Here is a 14,515-nt window from a genome sequence, read left to right on the forward strand (position 1 = left end):
TCTTTGGGTCGCGATGAATGTATCTATGAAAATGGCAACACAATGTTCCCTTTTACTCAGAAAAAAAAAAAAAAAAAAAAAATTAGGAGTGGAACAGCACAGAACAGAGAACATTGTAACACATCTGCCTCAGTATCAACCCATAGTTCTCTGCATATTGAGTAGTATGTACAGTTCTTTTCTTCATATCTCAGAAAAGGCATGATAGAACTGGAAGTGATTCAGAAAACGTTTGACAAGGATCACCAAAGAAACAAAATGGTTCTGTATAAAGTATGCCTACGGGCTCTTAACTCTGAAAAACAGATGACCAAGGGGAGATATGACAGAGGTCTACAAAATCACCAGTGGCAGAGACAAGATGAGGATGGAGACACTGTTTATGTCTTTTTCCAATATGAGTACTAAGAATCTTAATGGATCTGGTAGGAAGCATGTTCCAAACAAAAGGTGGGTTCTCTGCATGATTTTAAGCTGTGGAAATCTTTGCTGCAAGGTACTGTAAGATGCTGCAAGATGCTGACAGTTTGGAAGGTAAACCAAACCAAACGAACAGAAGAAAAGTCTGTTAAAGTCTGTTGAATAAGAAAACATCACCCACCATCCACACTGCAGAAGCCTCCAAACCACAGATTACAGGACACTGGAAGAACCAGAGGACAACGTGCTTACCTTGTTCATAGGCTCTTCCTTGGGCATCCCCTATTGGCTGCAGTTCTTCATGCAAACACTATAGAAAAGAGAGGATTAAGAGGCCATGACGTTTACCATTAGGACATGATTCAGAGTCATGAAAGGTTAGGAGAAAGACCGATGACTTCAGGAAGAAAAAATCTTAATCCATATAGCTGGAAAATAGTGTCAAAACCAGTTAGGCAATGAAGTAGGTCACCCGTGTGTGAATACCTAACACCAGCCCTCTGCAGGGAAGGCATGCTGGTGTCTGAGTGTTCTGCTGGTGATGACTGGGACAGCTGCTAGCTACAAAAGTGTATCACTGAGCAGAGGGAAAGAATGAACTTGGAAAGCAAGAAAAGAAAAAAAAGAGCACATGGTGGAAGACAGGCTAACTCCATGTGGGAGAAGAGGCCACCTCAAAATTCTTCTCCAAAAAGTAAAGGAAAATCTCCATTAATTGTCCAATTTTTTTTTTTTTTTTTGCAAGTGGCCACTACCATTGTGAGAAACAGAAAAGAGTGCAAGTGTGGGAGGTAGTAATGGAAGACTGTCAGATGAGAAGAAGAAAATGTAATTTCCTTCCTGTGTGTTCCTATACTCAGAACTTCCCTCCTTTTAGATGGATGATAGAACATGGCATAATACTTATATGCAGCCTGAATTAAAACCTTTTTATTCATTTGCATAAACGTAACCTGAAAACAGACTGTATCAAAGATGCTCATCTTACCTCAGCTGTTTGCGTCTTCACTACATTATAATGCTTGCTGCATTGAACTGTATTAGCTAAGTTTGTAGTTGAGTATCCTTTCTAATCTCTCTTTTTTATCATAAAAAAAATCCTTTTGCACCAGAGCTTTGTGTGCTTTGTTTCAACGCAAGAGTTATTGGGAAACTTAAGCAAAATTGGTGATTTTTTACTTATATAGCATGAAGGAAAAGACATCTTCCATGAGTTGCCAGTTGAAATGTCACACAATCATAATGCAAAAGATGAAATTTGGCTTGTGGGGCCATTAAGGAAAGGAAAACAATCTGAGTCTAAAGAAAATCATTACTTTGATGCTGCAGATACTTAAAACTTTAATATCTACATTGATGCAGTAAAAACCACTACTCATTCTAGGTGATACATAGCTAAAATTGTTTATAGTTCTATATTAATATCAAGCTGCTGTAGTAGTGATTACTGTCATCACAAAGTTACCTTACACCCTTAGAAATGGCCTTAAAGGATTATTTGGTTCTAACTATGCATAACCCAGTCTTCTGCCATTGGCATTTCTGTTGCAAACACTGCTATTTTGGAGGTGGTAGGTCTACGTCCCCGTGTCACTCCTACACAAGCAGGGGACTGGAAAGGTGACAGTGTTTAAAAGATTAGGCAGCTAGGAAGGACTGATGGCTCCATCAGTCATATGTAAACTCTAGAACTTAATTGTGATCTGTGTACCACAGGTATGTAAAATCTGTGTCAGACAACAAACCTTGACACTTGACTAGGAATATGATTAATTTATGACTAGATTAATTTTATTTAAATAAATATATTTTTTCTTCTAATAACCATAAAATGAAACATGTAAAAGAAGATGCACTTTGGTAGTCATATCAAAACTCAAAGGTATTTCTGTTGGCTTTGAAGCAGCAGTGACTTAACACCTTTTCGATCTGATCTAACTGCAGCAAAGTTACTGACAGAATTTCACCATACAACTGGAAGCTGTCGCAGAAATCCCAGTTTTCATAGTTTATGTACCCTTTTGGGAAAAAGAACAAATGTTTGGAAAACTTCCCTAATTCAGAAGTAACTTTTAAGCAATATTTTGTTTTTTTTTTCTTCTGTGGAACACACACAGCAACACTTGTCTGTTCTCTGTAAAAAAAAAAAATTGTATATTGTTGTCTCTTTGGCTAAGAAGTAGATGATGCTTAGGGCTATCTGAGGTTTGGGTAAAAAATAATGACACAGAGTTGGGATATTTACCATAATTTACTATACACTGATTTCACTGCCCTGAAAAGCAACATGAAAAAGACAATGAAAAGTTCTTTCTTGTGAAAATCTAAGCTAGAAATGTTTTGTTGCTGTTTTCAGCCTTGTAAACTTGCATTTCATTTGTAGTTGCTTATAAATTTCCCAAACCAAAATACTACCATTTCCAAAAAAACCCCAAATTCTCCTTATTCCTTCGCCCCCTCCCTGCCTGAAGCAACACCCAGGACAGAAAACTTCTTCCAAAAAGTTAAAGCTTGGCAGGCCTATAAACAATGAAAAACAAACAAACAAACAAGGATGTTGGATGTTTGCCTCAGCCTGAATGTTCTGGACACACACACACACACAAAACAAACCACCCCAAGACCCCAAAAAACAAGACCAGATAGATTTCAGCTGTTGCTCAGAATGAAGTTAGAAGAAAATAGGTACTTTTAAATTTCTGTAAACCCCTTAGACTTTTAACTGAAAACTCAGTCCTCTGGAACCAGTTTTTAATAATCAATATAGCTGCTGCCCTGGTATCAGAGACAGCTTTTCTGTTCTGTTCAGGTTTGCCCCAAATCTCACGAGTACTCGAGGCTCTGACCACCAAGCAGGCAAGTACAGTGTGTCCAAGACACCCGATGTATTCCACATGTGTAGAATATACAAGAGAGTCTGGTCTCAGTGACTACATACCATGTACATAAATTGATTATATTCAGTGCCAGGCTTATTGAACGCTGGCTTTGGGATCTGGGACTTGGTTCTTGCCCCAGGGCTTAAGAAGACAATCTGTATTATCCTCCCCAAGCAAAATTATGAATGTCTAAAGAACCACAGTTTCCCATAAACAGTAGAAACTTTGCTAAATTTCCCTAAGGTTCTGCTTCTCCAACTAATACAGCAGCGGGCTAACTGAAGTTGCTTGCTCCAGCAAGTGGTGGCATCTGAGTTCTGGGCACCCGCACCTCTAGCAGGGAGAATGTCTCTTCTGTCTCTTCAGCATTGCTGCTGCTGAGATCCAGGAGAGACAGAGATCTCATGGAATTGTGAGGGGACAAGGAGCAGGGCTACTGTGGGTGACAGGATAGGTTTAAATGGGGGGAAAAAAAAGATCTTTGGGGTATAGGACATGAGATGGTACTGACAGGAGTTTAAGCCTCAGTGAAAGAAGTGTCTGTAAGACTGACCTTGGACCTCAGCCTTCTTGCTCTTGCTGTGTTTTCTTGGGTTAGCAGTCCTTGCTTTACATCTTTTAGATATATGCTATTATGTTTTGTAGCATTAGGACTCTGCCTAATTTAATAAGAAGCTACTGAGTTCCTGTAGCACAGCTCAAATATGACATCTTATTTCATCTAGTTGAGCATTTGATCAGGGTAGCTCGCTTTTCAGTGTATTGGGGAGGTTCAACAGCCACTGGCATTAACTTAGCAATTACAAGTAGTATTTAGAGTAGTGAAGTAACAGGAAGGGAGAGTTAGTAATTATAAAACAGAAGTGCTAAGTAACACAGTGTTCTGTACTCTGTTTCGCCTAGGAAAGAAAACCGTACACTCTGTCCATTCCAGATATAGTCTTCCATGTATATAATTTGCACTGTGTAATTAATATTTTATTACATGAATATAATCTAGTTCTTTAGAAAATGTATTAATCCAGACTTCTAGGTGTCAAATATGTGATTTATATTTGATACTGGTGCACCTAGAACAAACTTTAAAAGTCAGAGTAGGTATGTTACTTTAGGTTTTTTATATACTACTACTGATGCATCTTGGCTACGGCAAAGATAGGGTTGTGCTAAAAAAACAGCTTAAAAATTAACATTAGATTTTCTCTGAAGTTAGTGAGATTTTGACATAAGCACTCACAATTAGTTTTTAGGCAGTTTGAATTTTCTATATGCTTTTTATTTCGCTTTCTTATATTTTTTTAACTGGAAGTCTTCAAAATTATGTTCTGTGTGAAACTGGGCCACAGTAGTCCATTTGTGCATACCAGAGGTAATATCTTTAAAAAACTCCTGTGTCAATACATACAAAATTCAGTTAAGGTTTATTGTGAAAAGACCTGCTATGACATGTAGATTGGAAGGGTGGAAAAAAAAAGTGTTTGAAGTAATTTTTCAGCTTTTGTTTTTCATAACTGAGTTTTATATACCAAGAGATAAACTTTATGTGCTGTGAGCATAACTGTTATGTGCTCTGCTTATAAACTCGATGATGTGTTCACTCATAAGCATGATAGTCTGTGCATTCATAAACTTGATGGGCCCTACCCATAAAAATATTAGCTATCTGGAGTTATGTTAATTGTCTTCTCCAGAAGGGAAAGAATTTATGGGCAATGCACTTAACAGAGAAGTGGGTTTTTGCAGCCACTAGCATAGTGAGTTTCACGCGCAGCTGCTGCTGAATGAAATCTTTCACACAGACTTGTCACCTTTACCCAGTCCATTCTACAGTTTAAAAAATGACAGATTTTTTGTGAATGACAGATTTATTGTGAAACAGTTACAAATACTCTACATGAAATACCATCAATGCAAATGCACAAAACCCAGCAACAAATGAAATAGCAACAGAAGTCCTTTTTCTCTTCCACTCACAATCAGGTTTCATAGCACTTACGCAAACAACACACCTCATCTTCCATTACGTTACAAATGCTTGCCTGTATTCCATCATCCACAACATAAAACCTTTTTCCGTACATCATATAACTGTATCCACCTTCCACAATTAGTACTGGTGCAGATAAAAATGAGCTGAAGGAGGTCTGTACTATTTACATACACATAACAGAAGTAATGCGATTGCCAGTAGCGGCTGATGAAGTCAAACATAGTTAAACATGCTTTACCATCTTGAAAGACAAACCACCACTATTTAAGAGCCAAAATGCAGATTTAGCCATTTATATTTAAACTAGATCCAAGACTCCATTCAGAAATGCACTCCAAACATATTGACACTGATAGCACTTGACCAGAAGTTTAGGCAGTCTGTAGTTACAACTTTGTTGATGTGTAAGCATATCCTAGACAAATCAATGTGACTGCAGGAGTTTCAGACAGCTGTAGCACAGCAGTGTACTGGCTGTGCCTCTGGTGTTGCCATAGATGTACTCAATGTGCAAAGGCTGGGACTGACCTTAGTAAAACAACACATGACAACACACACTTTGGCAGAGGGAAAACCACTAATAAAGAACAACTATCCAACTATCTATTCCGTAATGCTTATAGGCCAGTTGTTGCCCAGCAAGTGTTGCCAAAAGACAAGCATCTGACCCAGCTCAGGATTTCCTGAACTGATTTGGAGATGATTCAAGCCATTTTTGCTAAGGTCTTCTAGCTAACATATCTGTGCTGAACAAATGAACATTCAGACCTCCTGACTGCAGGTGAGGAAGAAAAAGGGTCCATTTCCACAGATTCTTTTTCCGGGGTCTGGATCCCTTGGAAGGTTTTCCAGTTTCCTGAGACCTGGAAGTCAGCACTTCTTCAATATTTTATTTATTTTATATTATTTTATGTTATTTTATTATTTTATGTTATTTTATTTATTTTAATTTATTTTTTAACTCATCCTGGCAGTTCAGCAGGTAGGTAGTTTAATATTAGAGTCCAAGCACAAAGGACTTTGGGGTAGAAGTCACTGATACTAGGAAAGAGATGCTCTGTAGCCTCTATGAAAAGAATGGGAAGGGAGAACTGTATGGCCTAGCAGAGTCAAGCCAGCCCGACTCATTGCAAACCATCTAGGGATCTTCTAGACTCATCCCCCCGATCATACCTGTTAAGGGAACTGGGACCTGACTTAACCACAGGAAGAGTGGGCTGGGTGACATGCTGGCACCAAATTGTTTGTATCACATTATTCTTCCCAGGCCAGTTCCAGATTTGTGTCCACAACGTGTGCTTCCCCCACAGGTGCTTGTGGCATTCTGCCCTCCCCGAGCTGTTACAGACAGCCTGGGGAACCTACAGTGGGAATACATCAGGGATATCCTTGCACTAGCAGAAAAACCCTGCCCAGCAGCCGAAGCGCTATTTTAGTAGCTCTGTTCTGGCAGGACTGCCCCTGTGGGACTTGACACCGCAGGCCTGGTTGGCTGTGCCGCTGGCATGCAGTAGTGATCAGGAGGAGGTGGCAGGGACGTTCTCAGCATAAGGTCAGCACCAACCTTGCCTGCCCTGCCAGTTCCCTGGAATAGCTCACGAAGGTGAAACTGCAAGCCCCTAAAAAGCGTGCCCTACAAAAAAGGAGTGCTGGCCCACATAGCAATTAGCCTACATTAGTGATGCCACAGAATATGCTCAGGGGCCAGAATGGTGTGGATAGCCAGGGAACTGAGTCTGAAATAGACATTGTAGGAAGGTAATGTACACACACAGCTGATTTGTTTTAGGTGCATATTGGAAAGAAACAAACTAATTTTATTCTGTTTTCATCAGGCTCTTGATTAGACCCTCAGTCCATCTCATAATAGTTGTTTAACTCCTAGTAATGATTGGCCACCTCGCAATTTGACAGACCTGTCTTGGGCAGAGATCTTGAATAAAAGAGGTTCAAAGAAGTTCTGTGGCTGAGTCAAGGACTGATCCTGGTTAATTAGGTAACTGCTTCTCACTTTGGGAAAAGCTGAACTGTAAGCTGAACTGTTAACGCTTCTGTTTGGTAAGTTAACTGGCCAAGCTGCACACGTGTGAACCCAAAATAAGACACAGTTCACAGTCCCCTTTGCTAAACAGATAGTGCACAGTCACATGCTGGAGCTTTAGTTCAGTGTCTGAGGTACAAAAGGAATCTGAAAACCTGAAATAACATATTGGACTGGGAGAGGATAGAGGACCTGGGAGGAAAAAAAGATAGACAACCAAGCATTATTGCTTCTACTGCTCAGATAATGATTTCTTAGTATGGTGAACTGCTATAAATGGCAAGTTTAGAGAAATGTGATTTAAAACTTGTCACATTTTATTTTTCTTTGCTAGCAGGACATTTTATGGTCAAGTGGGCACCTGACAGAACATACTTCTAAGAACATTCTTGAACAAATTTGGGAAGTCAGGATACTGCAAATATCATGTGTTGGAACTTCATAGACAATATCTCTCCAGAGGGAGCACAAGAAACTTTCTCCTGACACCAAGAACAAAGATTTAACTTTAGCCAGCAAGGACATACCTTCTGTTGCACAACTACACAGTAAGGAAATTGTATCACGGGATAAGCTTCAAAAGAAGCTGCCAATGAAGACCTGATTTTAACAGAATTGAGGATAGTTTTTGACTCCACCAGAAATTCCTACAGAGAAGCAAAAGCTTTACACTGAACAGGTGTAGCTGTTGTAGGTATTGTACTGGCCCTTTTGGATGTGACTGAAATTTTATGATTAAATTAACATAATGTCTATTTCATCTTTTCAAACTCAGGGAAACCAGATCCCACTAGAAGTTGGAAAGTGAGGATTAGAGAAGTTCCCAGATGGGAAATACTTGACATTGTAGCACTTGATTTGCAAAAGTTTTAAAGAATCAGAATTCTCCAGGATGCCCGATTTTAACAGAAAACCGTTCTGCACTCCTGCAAATGTATTTATCATGGCAAGTGATTTCAGGAGGCCTTCTGCGATACAACTGTAAAGTACAGGGTATTTCAAAAAGATGGACCCAATTTCAAAGATTTTTTTCCCAAAAATAAGTAACGCAGCCTCTTTCCCAGAGGCTTCTAACCCAAAAAGGAAGGGAAGGACTTTTAAACCAGAGTGAGGAACTTGTTATGCTTATAAGTGTGATCTTCAACCTGCCTCTATAGAGTGACAATACTAAGGAATACATGACTGCCATTCAAGAGAATATCAGAGGAAACTCAGGGAGACGCACATTTTTTTTCCATAGCAAGCCTCATCCGGCAGCAACAGCAGCAATTCCAGGACCTTCTGGTCCAGAGGCGTTGCCAACCTACACAATATGCAGTACTGGCTGTCAATCCAAACCCTGTGCTATCAAAGCCGGGCTCTGATGATGACTCAAAAGCATATCTATCTACATTCAAATAGGTTACCATGGCAACCTCTCTGGCCTAAAAAGAGATGGACCACATTAGTTACTTAGCAGCACCTTTTTGACAGGCGAAACACAAGCTGCTCACTCCAGATGATGGTTTGATTTAGAATTAAGTCTGTCTGAGAGCTGCCATGGCGTCCCCTGAAGTGTTAATGATGTAACCCAGAGAGAAGAACTTCTTTTGGGACTTAACTTCAGATCATGGCCTAGCACCAAAGAGAATGAGCTACCTGGTGGCTTTGCCTGAGAAATACAGAACAGTTGATATCATAATCTTTTTTCTATATTATGAAGAAATCCTTTCTGAAGATCTTCTAAGCTGGGTCTGCCAGCCTAAGAAGGCCAATCTTGCAGAGGATGCGCAGGATTGTTTGAATTGCTACAGGCACAACACATCTTCTAGACTGAAACATCTATTCGAAGTACAAACATTAAGCCCTGGAAAGGTCAGAGTGCCCATGACTGGTGCGAAAGAAGTCTGGAGTTCAGACAGAAATGCACACACTGCAAGGGAAAAACTGCTTGGCTACAAGGGCTTTTTAGGGTTTGGATCACAGAATGAAGACTTCCGGAATGTATGGACCCCTCTACTCAATGTAGCAAGGTTGAAAAGGGAAAAACTGGTACATACTACCCATGGTCACACTCCACTGTCGGGCAACAATGTGCCTGAAACAAAAACATGAGTATCTGTAGTCTGCAGCAGGAGGAGATGGAACTAAGCTGACAAGATATTGAGCAGCTTCCATAGACTTGGGAAGTATTTAGCTCCTTAATTAGGAAAACATCTTCATCCCCCAAATGGCAGAGATAGTGTTACTGATACAATGCATGCTCAGAAGGCAACAAAAATGACAATTGACACAACTATACCGCCTTAAGTATATGACTGGCAGAACGCTGGGTTGAATAACTAAAAAGCTATTTGAAAATACTAGTTATGTGCATAAACATTTCCAACTCAAGAGTTATGAAGTCCTGGTAATCTTTTACAAGAAACAAGGTAGGTTCTGAAATTATCTGTTGCTTCCAACATCTGGAAGCCCACATAAGTAAATCTGGCATCATATGCAGACTTGTAAACTATGCCCATAATCAGAGGCAAACAAATAAAGAAACAAATAAATGAGCAGAACTGGCCACTGTGGATATTAGAAGTGCCATGTTTAGCACACTAATAGTCCACCCATCTCAGTACTATCTCTTGCATAGTACCTTTCACTACCAGAAATTTTAAAGAAAACAATTATAGACAAAGCAGACCTGATGAGTAATTCCTTTTAAATCTTTACTGGATAGAAGACTCAAAGGGTGAAAGTAATGATATGTTATTTTCATCTCTTCCCTCTGATTATTGAGCTCTTTAATCTATTACTTTGGCAAAATAGAAAAGTAAGTAGGAACATACAAATGTTTTTTTTAGTACTTTATATTCATCTACCATGCCATATTGTTATCCTTCACTTAGACGATAAAGCGTGTCTCTTTTTCCTTTAATAGCCATCAGTCTGGGAAACCCTTTGTTTCTATAGCATACTTTCTGTGGTGGTCCTGCACCTTTGGGAACTCTTGGATTCTTTAAATTCCAATTACAACCATTTCTGCATTGGTCCTAAGTCTACTTTATTGACAGCATAGATGTAATTGCACACTAAAAAATAAAGGAAAACAGGAAGGATTATATTTCCCAGCATAATCATACTGAAAGACAGACTGGAGAGGCAGAGTAGTCAGCCAAATTGGACTGTAAGGTAAATTTCTGTTTCATTAGGAGACTGTAATTTAATGTTTTGAATGTTGTGTATCATGTCACCTTGTACCTACTGAACTACAGAAAAGTTTTATACTGTTTTGTTGTTTCTTTTACATAAGTTCTATTTCTCTGGCCTGCGGTCTATTATTTTCTCCCTTAGGTCTTATTTCTCTATACTGTATTTTTTACTCCTAATTCTTTGTTCTTATGTATTCTTTCTTATTTTTTTCTCAAGTTTTCTGCTTATTGTTATTCTTTTTGGTCCAAAATAATCAGCTTTGTGAGGAAGCTTTTCTTACGAAGAGAAAACCAAGTATTTTATAGGAGCCTGTCTACTAATTCATAAAGGATGTATGCAAACTCCAGTTTTCAAGTGTGACACTGAAATACTGTCTAACCTTTACCAGGCATTTTTTGATGAAGAGTTTAAAAAAAAAAAAGGCAAGTATTTGGATCCTCTTCTTCCAGATTGCGAACTATTTCTCAGTAATCTCTCTCCACTCTCTATATTATGATTTAATCTCAGCTACTTCTCTCCAAAGCTGATCTCTGAGAAAGTAATACCTCTTGCTATCGTATTTTCTTTTGGCCTGTTGTACAGAGTTCACCAACAAAACCAGTCAAGATGTACCCTCATCTTCAGCTCTTTACTCCCACCCTACATATATGCAATACCAACTTCTTGCTTATTCTAGTACAGTTATTTGTGGAGTGTGTTACACAATCGATCAGGAAGCTGATCTGATTTTAAAACCAAAACAAAACTTCCATGGATGGAGCAAGATTCTGGCTGAGTCCCAGCTTGGATGGCCCGCACTTCCAGAATGCTAGACTCAAAACTTTACCCTGGATGTATCTGCAGCACAGAGGAGGATTCCTAGCCCTCAGTGCTAAGATAAGGCTGTCTCGTGCTCCCACCCTGCGTGACAGGTTTCCATGGGAGGCAGGATTCTGGTAGAGTCCCAGCCTGGAAGATGCTCAGATCCCTAACCCTAGGCCTAAACCTACTGGCAGCAGAAGACACAAGTCCTCCTCCCAATGGATAGACAACCAAGTCTATCCTGACACCAGCTCTAATTCCAGATTCTGTGGCTGGAGCAGGATTCTGGTAGGACTGCTGTTTGCAACAGCCTTGTTCTTTAATGTTAATGATTACCAGCTTCAACACATTAGCTGTTGAGAACCTGAACAGAAAATGTTGTAGACTGTCTGTAGTGGGTACACATGCTTTTAATGAAATGGACTTTCAAGAGAACACTGTTGTACACGAGCAGAACTACACAGGTTATTCATTATCAAGATAATATGAACAAACCAAAAATACTTAGGTTTTTTATGCTGGAAAACAAATAAATAAAAACAGCCATCACCTTTTAAAGGGCATTTTCTCTCAGCCCAGGTTGCCACATGACCATCTCTGCAAGCTTGGGTATAGCCAGCAAAATAAAAGTAGAAGACTACAGAGCAAGTGCACAAACTGATGAAAACTCTAATATTTTTAAGTGTTAGCAAAAAAAAACCCTCAAAGAAACCCCAAACCAACGAGTTACATGCTGTAACATACTCTAATACAGTAAAAAGTGTGACAAGTTTGTATGAGCTTTGCTGTTACCTACGATTGAAACAGAGAAATTATTCTGCCATTGCACATCACCATTCACACAGAATGACAATGAGATTTTAGCAAGGTTTACAAAATCCTCTTGGGGACGGACCCCACTGTCCCCAAGAGCTGCCCTTCTTTGCAGGTGAACTGGGCAGAGCACATGCAAGACAGCCAATACTTTTCAGTGTGTTCTGGATGCACAATACACTGTGTGTGCAGGTACACAAAGCCAAAGTATGATGATAGTATACTAACTTAGGAGTCCTTGTCTAGAAGCGGGTGACTCTGTGTGCCTTTGTTATGTGGCAGAACACGTGTTGGCTTTTCTCATTCTGAGGTGAGAGCTGCATTCTGGTCATACTTGAAGGCAATGAGAGAAGTGTCAACAGTGGCTCAAAGCGACCTCTCAGTCTTTCTGGGGATGAGGGGAATGAGAAATGAATTCCCAAATTGTGGTCCTCTGGGACACCTACCATGGGTTTAAGGTGCGATTTCATGGATGATTTAATCTAATCTAACACTGTGCTGTTACGCAATGGGGTGGTCCCACAAGTTCCCCCACTGCATGTTCCAGCTGTCTCTGGTGCCATCAGTATTTCCCCTAGCCATAGAGAGCACATTTTCTTTTGGCAGGGTGTTTTGGTTAGTTTTATTGTGCCAGCATTCTTATGCAGAAAAAGAAGAGGGAGAGGGACTGTGTGGCTAAAGGCGGAGGGACTCCAGACACTATTTTCAGCTGCAACAAAATTTTAGCGTAGTTGAATTAGCGCGTGATACCCCATTTATAAAGCAATGGTCAGATTATTTGGGGGAACCTATGACTTTGGCTATTGCTGCACCTGTCTCCCTATCCTTGGCTGCGTCTTTCCTCCTGTTAAGCTGAGATTAAAAATATTAAAATAGGCAGAAAAGCAAATGGAACAAGTGTTAGTAATATGTCCCAATTTCTTCAAGGAGGCTGGCTGTGAACTAAAATGACTAGATTAAAGTATCACATTAGAATTAAAGTATTAGATAAAGGCCATACTCTACTTTTTGATCTTTGTGGGCATCCCAGAAAGTAAAAAAAAAAAAAAAATCCCTGTCACAGATTTAGGCTAGCTGCACAGGCACTACACCTCGGCTCCACAGCTAGGAGGGGAAAGGAGCCTTCCCTCAGCGACCCGAGGCTCCCTTCACAGAGCTCTCCCACACCGCGCCTGCCAGACGAGGCAACCTCTTAGTGTTTGGGGTTTTTTCCTCTTTTGGGAGGGAATATTTTTATTTTTAGAGGGGGATGAGGAGGACCCCTGCCCGCCCGAATCCCCGACCACAGCCTTCAACAACCTCGCAGTCCGCCGGCATCCTCCTCCCACCGCGGGCGGCGCGGGACGCCCAGCCTGCTCGGCCTCGCCTCCGGCGGCCGGAAGGCACCGCTCCCTCTGCCCGCCTCCAGCGCCGCCCGGCCCGGCCGCCGCACTGCCGGCGCCCCCTGCGGGCCGGGGAAGCCACCACCGCAGCCCCTCCCGGGAGCCCACCGAGCGGCAGAGGCAACGGCAGCCGCTCCACTCCGCTCCCCCCGCCCCGTTACCGGCACCGCCCCAGCGCCTCCCCCTCCCCCACGCGCCGGTGCCATCCCGGCCCCCAGCGGCACGGCCACACGGATATCGTCACACGCCGGAGGGCGGGGGAGGGAACAGCGGTTGCCCAGACAACCAGGGCCCGCCCTTCAGCCGTCGTTCTCTTCCCCGCCCTCCCCACGTCAGCGCCGTCCCCCGCCCGGCTGGGGTGGGGCAGCCGGGCCTCGTGATTGACAGTTGCCATAGAAACAGGCTCGCCCCGTCGCCATTTTGTCAGTTAGTGCTTTTTTTTTTTTTTTTTTTTTTTTTTTTTTTTAAAAACCCTCTTCCCGCCTGAATCGTGAGTTTTATGCCCCCCCCTGGTTCCCTCCTTCCCACCTCCACCCCGAAAGACGTTCTCGCAGAAGAACAGGAAAGAACACCCTCAAAAAACTGTCCCCCGAGGGTCCGGCGGGGACACGCGAGAAGTTCGTCCCGCGCGGGCGGGCGCGGACGAGGACAAGCTCGAGGCGGCGGCAGCAACAGCAGCGGCGCAGCGCCCTGGCGAAGCCGGTTCGCGAGGGAGGGCGGTGGAAGGAGGAGCGGGCGGGGAGGGAGGGAGGGAGGGAGAGAGGGAGGGAGGAGGTAGAGGCTGGCAGGCGGGGGAGGGAGGGAGCGAGGAGTTCCCGGGGGCTCGGTACGGCGCTGCGCTTCCCCCCCACCCCCTCCTCCTCCTCCTCCTCCTCCTCCCCCCGCCCGCTCGCGCCCGCCCGCCCGCCGCTGTCCCCGCGCTGCCTGGCCGGGGCTCAGGCCGCTGCCGCCGCGCCGAGCCGAGGGGAGGCCGGGCTCTGCTGTTGCCGCCGCCGGGCGCTGCGCAGGT

This window comes from Patagioenas fasciata, chromosome 1, assembly GCF_037038585.1.
Source record: "Patagioenas fasciata isolate bPatFas1 chromosome 1, bPatFas1.hap1, whole genome shotgun sequence".
NCBI classification, from domain to species: domain Eukaryota; kingdom Metazoa; phylum Chordata; class Aves; order Columbiformes; family Columbidae; genus Patagioenas; species Patagioenas fasciata.